This window comes from Tauraco erythrolophus, chromosome 1 (genome assembly GCF_009769465.1).
Source record: "Tauraco erythrolophus isolate bTauEry1 chromosome 1, bTauEry1.pri, whole genome shotgun sequence".
Lineage (NCBI taxonomy): Eukaryota > Metazoa > Chordata > Aves > Musophagiformes > Musophagidae > Tauraco > Tauraco erythrolophus.
This window is the reverse complement of record NC_141465.1, coordinates 115,369,167-115,381,246: the sequence shown is the minus strand read 5'-3', so window position 1 is coordinate 115,381,246 and position 12,080 is coordinate 115,369,167.

The following is a 12,080-nucleotide window of genomic DNA, read 5'->3' as shown; positions in this document are numbered from 1 at the left end:
CAATGTGCTTGGCTCTACTGACCATGCACTTCTTCAGTTACAAATTCAGGGCCTTCCTTGATTCATCTGCTGTAAGGAAAAATCTCAGAACTGAAAGGCTCCAGAAGGAACACAAAAGGGTCATACTAAAGCCTTCAGATCTTTTAGATTGACTTACATCAGAGTTGTGTGACAGAAAAAGTTAAGTGCTTTACATGGACTGCGTAGAGTGATATCTCTAAGAAAATCTCACAGCCAAATATTCCATTCCTAAGTAGAAAAAACGGCAACAGTTTTTCCTTCCCACAAAAGATTTCTTAGGGCTACTACAGTATCTTCTCCACATAATTACATGGCAAAAAAACAGCTCAGAGAAGGAAAAAAAAAACTTTTTATTTAGTCTATCACAGCCTACATACACCAAAAATTTCTGTGAGCAAACAGTCAAGAAGGAGAGAAAGAAAAATATTTGATGTCATAGAACCACGTGGTCCATTTCCATAGGTGTTTTCTAACCATTGCAGGTTCTAGAGAATACAAACATGAACTTCTGTCTAATATACAAACGCTTCATTTCCCTCTGTCACTAGAAAACCATCAGCCAGTACACTCATGGCTTACATAGGCTAACAAATACATTTTATGACACCAAATAAAATATCTGCATGAAAAGGTTTCCTTCTTCATCCTACCATCCTATTGGTATTTATTTCATGCTCTTATAATAAAGTTATTGTTAAAAGAACATTAATGCTAGCAATCAAGTAACATTATAGATTTTAATTTTAATAGATCATTATAGATTTTAATTAGAGCATTTCTGAAGATATTCAGGATTATAATCTAATTCAAGATATCATATAAACAGATACACCTGCAATTTTTGTAATAAGAATGTAACTAAACATACAGAATCAAAAGAAAAACAAAACAAAAAAAATCAGAAGAAATCAAAAGCTTTTTACTAACGGTATCATTTTCTACACTGTAGTTACTGAAAAGATATCCTTTCAGTACCTGAATTGCTTACAAGTATTCATCTTATTTTATACGAGACAAGGCAGCTATTAACACTACTGCAAGGCATCTTTTATTGATTCGAAAGGACAGCAATTTTCTAATTTCCACACATGAAATTATAAAGAAAAAATTAAAACATCAAGGCACTTAGAAAGAGCAGTTTAACTTTCCTGGAGCAGAATGAAAAGAACAAGTCAAGGGATACCTAGGACTTAAAAGAAAAATAATTGCTTCCCATTTAAACAAAAGAATAATTTAAATTAACTCCAGACTGCATTAGAAAATGCTTTGACCTTCCAGTTTATAGAGACAAGTATTTTTCATACCTCCTCCTTTCAACCCTTTTGACTGAAGCTTCAGAAAAACTTGATTTTGAGACTTCCGAAGATCCACAATCTTGGTACCATCAGTTAACTGAAATAAAAAATACGACAGATCTTGATCAGAACATTCTACAGCATAAATAGTTTACTGTAGCTTCATTTCCTACATATTCATTCTATGAAGTCTGTCTTTATCTAGAAGTACACAACTGTACATACTGAAACATCAAGTATGCAGTTTGAGCAGTACTTTCAAACCCTGAGGTCTAGGGTAGCCTCCTTTGCCTAATGATACTCCTCAGATGAAGTATCAGTTTGTCATAACAAAATAAATAACAGCCACAAACAAATCAGGTGGAAAAAATGCCTATAGAAGCAAACAAAGAACAAGCCATGGCCTCCAGTTTTCACATTTGAAAAGTTCTATGTTCTAGGAACTTCTGGAAGCATACAACTAAAGCAGTTATTGTTCTAAGGTGCGTATCCATAAAGAAAATAAACATACACAGGAAGTACATGGTCTATGTACTCCAAAAAGTACATATGGGTATGCAATTTCATAGAAGTTTTAAACTAAGTACTATGAGCTCAAAGTAGCTGGTAACACAGAACGTGTAGTAACCAAAGTATGTAACAGAAACACCCCTGAAAAATTTGGCAGCCTCGTCTCCCCACTACCTCTGTATGCAAATGTAGGGACTCATCAGGAACATCACAGAGAAACTGAGGCAAACTAAGCAACAAATTCCTTCATAACCATTGGGAAAAAACAATTTAGTAATTATAGTACATTATGGTTTTGCTGCAATTCTAGTTTCATATTGTACGTGTGTTCCAGTCGCATACAATGTGATGCTAAAACAGTCATATATGATGTGATGTTATCCTCCATATCACAAGAACAAACACAGAATTAGAAGTTGTGTTGTGCTAATTAGAAACTTAACCAATTCAACTTAGTTTCCATTTATAGTAAATTATATTAAAATTTTATTATGTGAAATTACATTACTATATTAGCCTCTGCTTATAGCAAAGTTCAGGACTACTTCCTCATTTTAATAGGTAAAAGCAAATCACTAGAAAGAAGTTGCTGCTAACACAGACATAGATGCTTACAATCTGACTACATATAATGAGCAAGACAGTCCTAGTCCACAGTATATAGTCATAATTTTAAAACTGAAATAAGAAAAAAATTATATTGCTTTTTACTTAAACTAGGTTTAAATAGTACTTACAACAACAGTGCGTTTATTGTAAGTTCCTACAGAAACGTTACACTCGAGATCATCTTGTCTCAAGATGTAAAATAGTTCAAACTGGGTATACCACCCACCCAGGACTCACTAAAATAAAAAAGAATCCACAGAATGCTGTAACCCATCGCCAAGTATTAAAGGCATAGAATAAGCAAATTTTCTCAGGTAGGATTTTTGTAGCAAAACACCAGCAGAAACTTGGAGAACAAACAGATTCAAATTAATAGTTTAACACTGTAAGGAACTATGAGAGAAAGAGATATGGGATTTTTCTTAACATCTGTAAATTGCACATAGCAGCTTTAAAGGAAAAAAGATTTACTGATAAATATTCTACCTCGGTAAATTAAAAAATAATTTGATTTCAGTAAACAGGCGTTCAAAAGTTTATAAAGGATTTTCAAAATTGCCACAGTACAATTTCAGTTCAGTATCTAAACAAAACAAACAGAATAGCTATTACAGTCTGCTTACTGACTGTTCCCTGTCGAAAGAGTTTTCTGTGCCAGAGTGCTGCTCAGATCTTCATTTCCAGATGTGTTTTAGAAAGTGATATACAGATCTCCTTCCTCCCCCCCCCCAAAAAAAAAAAAGGCCTGGAGAGAACAAAATCAAGGACACACAGAACCAGGCAAGAAAATAAAAGGCAAACTACATGGGCAGTTTGTTTCAAACCTGAGAGTTCAAAGATCACTTGTGTTCCCCACACAGGTTCTTAAAAGCTTCCGAAGAAATACAACTACTAACATCTAGTTCTTCCCTAGCATCATAGAATGGTTTGGGTTACAAGAGACCCTTAAAGATCATCTAGCCCAACCCTTCTGCATGAGCAGGGACATCTTTCACCACAGCAAGTTGCTCAAAGCTCTGTCCAGCCTGACCTTGAACACTTCCAATGATGGGGCATTCACAACTTCTCTGGGTAACCTGTCCCAGTGTCTCACCACCCTCATTGTAAAATATTTCTTCCCTACGTCCAATCTAAACACACCCTCTTTCAGTTTAAAACCATTACCCCTTGTCCTGCCACTACAGACCTTGGTATAAAGTCTGTTTCTTATAAGCCCTCTTTATATATTTAAAGGCCACAACAAGGCCTCCCTGGAGCCTTCTCTTCTCCTCTATGCATTTGGAAGTCCTCTTGCCCTATTTAACCCTAACTTCCAACCTCCTCTCTCTCTCTCGTTCTTGCCTCTACTCATCCCATCTTACCAATATCTCCAGGTTCCCATTCCCAAAAGCATGGCTAGAAGCATACTAAACAGTACTGAAACCATGACCCCAGGCTGATGCCTTCAACAGAACAACATCATTCATTCAACTCTCCTGTACTCAGACCTCAATTTTTAACTTGTAAGAGCTTCCTGTTATGGTGATGTCAACCCTGCTGTCGAAGCTGGCAAGCAGGTAGAAAATCAATTAAAGATCGAAAGGAAGCCTGAACAAGCACATCGGCACTCTCAGGTTAATTTCTGCTCCCCTCTCCCCAAAGAAATAAGGATAAACCACATGGATTACGTCAGAAAAAGACACAAAACCTCGAATCATAAAAGCTGGCACCATCATCAGAAGCATGAGGGTTAGCTGCTCATCCAAAAGGCATCCTTCCTTCCCAGGAGAGACTCACACCTAAGGCTAAACACACACTGCTACCCACACACCAGACCTGGCAAGGTGCAGAAGGCAGCCAGGTGGGGACTTCCAGCCCCAAGGCAGCGTGAGAGGCCACCAGAGAAGCGGAGGTGACCCCGCCGCGTCCCCTCACCTCTCTCCCGCGGTGCCACAGCCGCTGCTCGGCGAGGGGGAAGCCGGCTTCCCCATCGATCCGCGCCTTCACGTCCCCCACAGCGGCGGAAGGCGGCAGCTCGAAGGTCCTGCAGCCCAGGCAGTCATGGAGGACGGTCACCCGGGCGAGCCTGCGACAAGACAAGAGACACGGGCTGAACAGAGACATGCAGTACCCTGCCCTGGCACCCACCCGCCGCCTGCTTGCCCTCCCCCTCGGGCACCCCGGAGGCCCACGACGGGCGCCGGAGTCCACAAGGAAACCGGGACGGGCAGGCGGGCAACTGCCCCCCCACCTCCGGGGGAGAAGCAGCCGCCGGGCCTGCGAGAGGAGTCGCTCCCGCAGCGCCGCACGCCCGCAGCCTCCCGTCCCGTCCCGTCCCGTCCCGTCCCGTCCCGCCGCCACTCACATGCCCGCCGCGCCACACAAAGGACCGCTCGCTGCTGCCGCGGCCGCCGCCGCCGCTCCCCGCACGGGGAAGGGGTGGGGCTGCGCACGGCGGCGGCAGGGAGGGGCTTGCCCTAAGGAACAGGAAAGAGTGTGGAGGAAGGAGGGAGCGGGTGGAGGAGCCGTCCTAAGAGCAGCATCCGCAGCGCTGAGGGGTGAGATGCGCCCGGCCCCGCCCCGCCCCTCAGCGGGTCCCCGCGGCGGGCGGCCGGCCGGGCCCGTTTGCCGCCTCCGGCTCGGCCTCCGCGCAGGGAAGCCCCGCCGACGGGGTTTCCCGCCTCCGCGAAGCTGGGAGAGGATTCCCGCGGCCCTGTGCCCGGCTCACGGGGCGCGTCGCTCCCGCTGCCTGCCAGGGCGCTGGCGTGAGCGAGAGGAAGGATGCAGTTCCGTTGGGCCGGCGGCGCGTGTACGGCGTGAGGCTGCCGGAGTCGTGACTAACGCCGAGATCCAGAGACGCTCCCGCATGCGAATTCCTCCTTCGGCAGGGAAGCACGCTGCTGTTTCCCGTAACTGCCAGCATTCGGGCACCGCCACAGGGAGCACACAAAGTTACAGCTGATAAACCTCGTGTTTCTCAAGGATGCCGAACACAGAAGAAAACCTCATTTTCCTCTTCTTCTGTCAGTCACTTGATTGGCCATGAATATTCATTGGTACGCATCTTCTGCTTTATCTCCTAGGGTGCATGGCAAGCCCTCATGCCATTCAGCACTCACAGAACGTGCACTCTTTCCTGAAAGCAGAGCTTTGGTCTATCCGTGATCCAGTGAGCTAAAGGGACTTGAGAAACTTGTGGAGGAGACCAACAGAAACCTCCAAATTTCAATGTGTGTGAAGTTCTGTGCCTGGGACTGTGGGCTGTGCATCAGTGATGGGCTGAATGGCAACCCTGCCTTAAAGGAGCTGGGGAATACCAGGCGGAATGTGAGGCAGCGGCGTGCTCTCTCTAGGAGGAGGATGACCAGCAGACCAAGGGAAGTGAGTCTCTGCTCGGTGCTGATGAGGCTGAATCTAGGACATTGTGACCACATTGTGATATTTTGGGCCTCCTCAGATCCATATGTCAGCAGAGGACTACTAACATGGTCGGGGGCCCTAAGCACATGACCTACAAGGAGAAGGTCAGGGAGTTGGGTTTGTTTCGTTTGATGAAGAGGAGACTGAGGTGCAATATAGTAACATCCCACAACTACCCGAAGGGCAGTTACAAAGGCGATGGAACTGAACTTTTCCTACTATGCAAGACTGTAACAAGGAGCAGTGGCAATAAACTGCAGCTTAGGAGTTTCAAGCTGAGCAGTAGGAAAACTCCTGTCACTGGGAGAGTATCGCAATACTGGTATGAGTTTTCTAGAGACACTCTTCATATTGAGATATTTTCAAGGCTTAGCCATGACTGACCTGATCCAGTATTCATGATCTTCCTGCTTTGAGCAGGAGGATGGACTACAGACCTCCAGCCAACAATTCCGTTTCATTCCAACAGGTCCTCAATTCCAGTCCCTGTCCAAACTAAAACATTTATGACTTTATTCAGTGACAGGGAGTAAAAACTGCTACTTGGCAGAAATAGGTAACAGAGCTTCAGTGGAAGGGGGAGAAGAAACAATGAATCCATTAAAGAAAGTGTATCAAGGTATGAAAAGATAAGCCCACTAAAATAGAAGGAAGCTTAAAAACCACACAGGACAGATGGGTCAGGATCCACCACAGTAGGCAGACACCACTTTGCCAGTGCTGCAACATCTTACTTCATTCATCAGCAATATCTATATAGTGAATACTACAGGACTAACAGAAAATGTTAGAAATGTCTGATCTTGCTTTCACCAAAAATAATAAAAAAAAACTGTTTTAACTTAAACAAGATAGATGTAACACTTTGCTTTAGTTTAGGACTTTTTTCATTTTTCTATCGTTTCATCTTTTTAACTTTGCATTTTGTTACATCCCCTTCACAGTTTGTCATTACAGAGTTTTTCATACTATGTTCAAAGGAATGAGAAGGCTGCCTCCTCATCTCTTATGTTTATCTTTTTATGTCTTGATACCAAGGGAATATGCTACCTGCAGACGGATGTGGGAGGAGAGGCACAAGTTTGGATGACTGGACAAGATGGAAGGAGTTGCAACTTGATGCAGTCCCATCCATAATAGCTGCTAGAACAGTCTCCAGACCAGCTGAACCACAAAGCCACACTCACAAAATCTAATTTGTCGCCAGCTGGGATCGTAGGAGTGATTTAGCATTTTATGGAGCATGCACAATTGTTTGAATGGGACCCCGGCAAGAAACAGAGCTATCTCACCTAAAAGCCACCTCTCTATGCTGAACATCTCCTATAGTGGGACACATTCAGGGACACAGACGATCCTGCTGTCAATGATTGGCTGAAGGTCCCCAACCCATCTCATATCACATGACACAGAAATACTCCCAAATTATGTCCTGTGATGATTTAACATTAACATTGGAAGAAAAACTCTGGGTGCCACAGATTCTGTCTAGTATGTGACCTCTGCAGTAGAGGGGGAGGAGGTGGGAAGAACCAGTGATGTACAACTGGAACTGTGTAAGGTTCTGGACAAAGGAGCTGGACTCCCGAGCACCTGGAAATTAGCCATACCTGTTCCCCTCATAAATCTGATCCTGTTGTTACAAGGGAGACTGTTTTATACTGACAGGAATGAATGTCCTATTTCTGTTTACTACGGGACACCTTTCATTTACCTTTCTTTTATCATGTGTTTTCTAGTCTGTTTTCTGCTTTTGATAATTTCTGCCTTTGAGTTGTTTTTTTTGCTTGTCCATCCAGATAGCAGCAAGACGTTCATCCTCTTAGTACCTCTGTATTAATAGGGTAAGCATGGCTAAGGCCTGTATTCCAGTGCAGCCCTTTGGTCATCTACACTGTTTAATTGTTGGCGTGCTTCTTGGCACAGTTTTTGCCCATAACCACCAGCAGTCTTCAGGACAATGATCAGGCATGGTTCATAAACCAGGGACAACTCCCCACGGGCAGAATGGACAAGGATGTTTTGATTTAGGGGCAAAGGCTGTTAAGTTTTTTAGACATGAGCTGTGCTATGCCATGTACCCTTTGAGTTCTGGCCCGTTTTCTGTGGCCCTATCCCATTTTATTTATTGGCTAGATGTTGCTGTTGATGATAATAAGCAAGACTCCCACTGATTTCAGTGATGCCAAAATTTCAAATTACCAATTTCATGGCATAGCTTCCTCACAAGAGAAGGCACTGATTTAAGTAACAAAGATAAGGAAAACATACAGATACTGATACCAGATGCAAAGAATGGGGAAAAACAAACTCTTCTCAAACTCTACCAAAAAAAAAGAAAATAAGTAAAAGTATTCTGATTACAGTTTCAGTAGAAACCTATTTGCAAAAACCTGATTGAAATTTAAAACCACTCCTAAGGCATTAATTATGATGCTGATTTCTATCAGCAACATCCTAGTCATTCATCTGGCAATGAATGCAGAATATAAATCTCCTTTTTATTACAAAATGATTTATACATATCCTCTTATCCATTATCAAACTCTGTCTTTTTTACAGCTTATGACAGTGACGTTTGTAAACCTTATTTTTTTCCTGATAAAATATCCTAGAAAAGTGACTATATAGATATGTCTGACTGAAAAAGAGTACATGTTCCACTTTGCAGATTTTTGCAACAAAAATAACCCAACCTTTTTTTAATTTTAATCTTGTTTATCCCTTTGGAGAACAGAACTACAGAAGCTGTGTAATCTTACTGAAGTTAAAGGTATCACATAGAAATTTGTTATGCAGAACTACTATTAGTGATTGTACATGACAATGTAAAAAAATCCATTTGACTTGACAGGGTGGGAATTTTGTAGCCATGGCAGTTAGAAAAAAATATCTTTTAAATCTAAAATTACTTGAATTGATTTGAGAATTTTTAAACACTACATACAGAAATTCCTATGATAACATTTTTTATAACCACTTCTCCAAGCAGAACAGCATTTAGATTTAAAAATGCACATGAAAAATTCTTGTGTGACTATAAACAAGTGTTCTGTTTGGTTCAGAATGAGGTCATATAACCCCTATAAGAAGGGACATGCAATAAAAAAAGGGAAAGAGTCTCTGCAACATTAACATATTTTTATAAAATGAAATTACAGCCATTTTCAGAGTGACATTTCCTTGAAAACAGAGAATTCTGTGTTGTGGAATGCCCTCTTATTTCCAATAATTTAAGACAGGTGTGCAGTAGCAGAAATAGATGGATGCAAGCCCCTTCCTTCCTTCCTTATCACGGTGCTTAGGAAGATGGAATGGAGTCTGCAAAAGGAGTATGTGGTGTGATATGAAACGAACATTATTAGGTCACTAACGCAAGAGGAAACACTGCAGTGCAGTAGCTTCCAGTGCAGCAAGTAACATTCTGCAGTGCTGGCAGGCAAGTAGCAGTGACTCAACAGCTATGTCTAGATTTGAGACAGTGCACACCAAACATAAAATCAAAACTTTCTACAGCACATTAAGCACTTACCTTCATTCTTAAATCAATTCCTTAAGTGTTTCTAACAGATGTTTTAAACATTACGGTGTATATATTTCACATTAGCTGGAGATTACATGTTGCACTGGTCTGTACTCGCTGCCAGAAGCTTGCTTTATCCTTGCTTACTAATGGCTTTTCAAGAAGTTTGAGAATAAACCTACCATTTGCTAATGACACATGTGCTACTCATTGGAAAGCCGCCCCTTACTGGAAAGTTTCTATGTTATTTGAATAGCTCCATTAACAGAAAACAAGTAATCTTTTTCTTAAAAGAAATCACTGAAATGGCTACAGTCCTATCTAGTACAAATGACCAAAAAAACCCTCTGGCCTGTGAAGCATTTGGTTCAAACAAAATACCTAGTTTTGCCCTAAAATCTGTTACACGATGTAATTTGCTGAAACTCTTTTGTTGTAAATTGGTGCAGTGAGTTTAAATCAGTTCTCCTACTCTGCACTCCTCGTGTGAAACCATTATAGGCAGCTTCTAAGCAAAATATCTGTATGATCATGGCTCAGTCAAACATTAAAGAACTGGAGGAAAGTATTATCTTCTTCCTTCTGCAAGCTGAGTGTTTCTAAATGTCAAATATCAAACGAACAGGATACTTTTGAAAGACTACTAAAAACAAACAAAAGATTTAAGGGCACAGAGGCCAGGAACAGCCATTTATTTCTATTTAACGATTGAGATCTGTAAGTTATTTGCTTTAATGTTCAAGCCTAAGCAAACGCTAATGTACTTAAAAGACCCATAAAACTTGTTTTAGTTTATTCTTTGCAAATAAAGAGCAGAGCAAGAAGGCACAAATAAATGATGACATTTCAAAATCTTCTCAAATGCCAAAGTAAAATTTCCTCTTAGATCTACCTCTGGGAAAAGGCTACTACTTTAAGTCCTTGAAGAGAGTACCTAACCTTACTCTTAACTATAGTGCAGTAACCATTACTCCACAAATTTGAATTGCTAAGAATCACAGGGTTTTCTATTCCAGATGGCTCAAATCATAGAATCATAGAATCACAGAATGGTTAGAGTTGGAAAGGACCTCAAAGATCATCTAGTTCCAACCCCCCTGCCATGGGCAGGGACACCCTCCACTACACCAGGGTGCTCAAAGCCCCATCCAACCTGGCCTTGAACACTTCCAGGGATGGGGCATCCACAACTTCTCTAGGCAACCTGTTCCAGTGCCTCACCACCCTCAGAGTGAAAAATTTCTTCCTTAGATCTAATCTAAATCTACCCTCTTTCAGCTTAAACCCATTGCTCCTTGTCCTATCACTACATGTCCTTGTAAAAAGTCCCCCTCTAGCTTTCATGTTCAAATAACAAAATACCAGTACAAAATCCTTGGCATTTCAAATTATGCAAAAGATTAAACCAAAATAGTTTTAAAAATGAGCTCCTCAATTGCTCTTTACAGAATTGTATTAGGAGGGACTACAGTGTTGCAAGACCTGCTGTTGGCATACCTTTTTTAATAAGCAATATGTTAAATTACTGGTGGTGTTTTCTTACAGTCTTTGGTGCCAATAAAAGGGTCAGATTTAGAACACTCACTTAACCTTGAAATATTAAAAAAGCAGAGCTTGAATTTGCAAATTAATTTCAGTGCCTCAGGTAGCTTCCTAAATACCATAATGAATCCACGTCTAGGTTTTTTGCCTCCAGTTAGGACACATGGTAACCAGTTTTTTTTTTTCTGTACTACCTTAAGACATTTTCTTATTTTCATTCCAGAGTACTTAATGAAGCTATTATCTTTCTATATAAGTGAGGAAAATCCACTCAATAACTAAAATGAGATCAGTGGCCCCAGATTACACATGCATTCATCATTTCAAGAAGTATTTCTCCATCCCTATTGGTTCTCAAAACTGCATCTAATCATGCTCCAAAGCTTCACAATATTTTCTAGGCATCAGTGAACAGACTCCTATGTATTTGGAGAAAATTAGAATATCAAACAGAAGGAAACACAAGATATGCAATTTTCTTAGATTATGAAAAGCCACAACTTCAAGCACCTCTGCAAGTATCTGTCCATCAGATAGTGGATGATACCCAGTAATATCCTTTCAGATAATGCTAGCTCTTTACCAGCTCTGTAGCAGTTTTGTCTCCTTCATAACAGGGTTTCATATAGAAATACAAGCAATAATTTATCCTTCAGACAGCAGAAGGATAGGTGGCACAGAGTAAGAAACGTGAGTCATATGTAAGGCCTAGTGAGAGGAAGGGAAGAAAAGGGGAAGAAATGACACAGGGCATCTTCTTCTGGGAAAACACAGAGAAGTGGTGAAAGGGATTCCTGGGTTACGTGACAAGTTCAGTCACACAACTGTAATTTCTGGAAGTAAATACTGCTCCAAACACTAGCTCATACACAACAGTTGCAGAATCATTCATTGGGAATCAGAGGCTGTTTCCATGTCCTGTCCTGCATAAACAGCATGGAGTAAGATATCAAGTACCTCCAGCCTCCAACACCCCCACTGCATTTCACACTTCTTCCCGATTTTCTCATGGAACTTCTTACATAATTGCCCGTTACGCTGGTTGAGATGGTATTACCCGATTTACCAAGTCCTTACTATTTGAATTGTTTGAGCCGATTTGGCTCATTTTGACAAAGCTGAGATGCAAAGCACAAAGCAGCTGTGATATCTTCAGCATGGAGGGTGTGCTAGCCCATAGC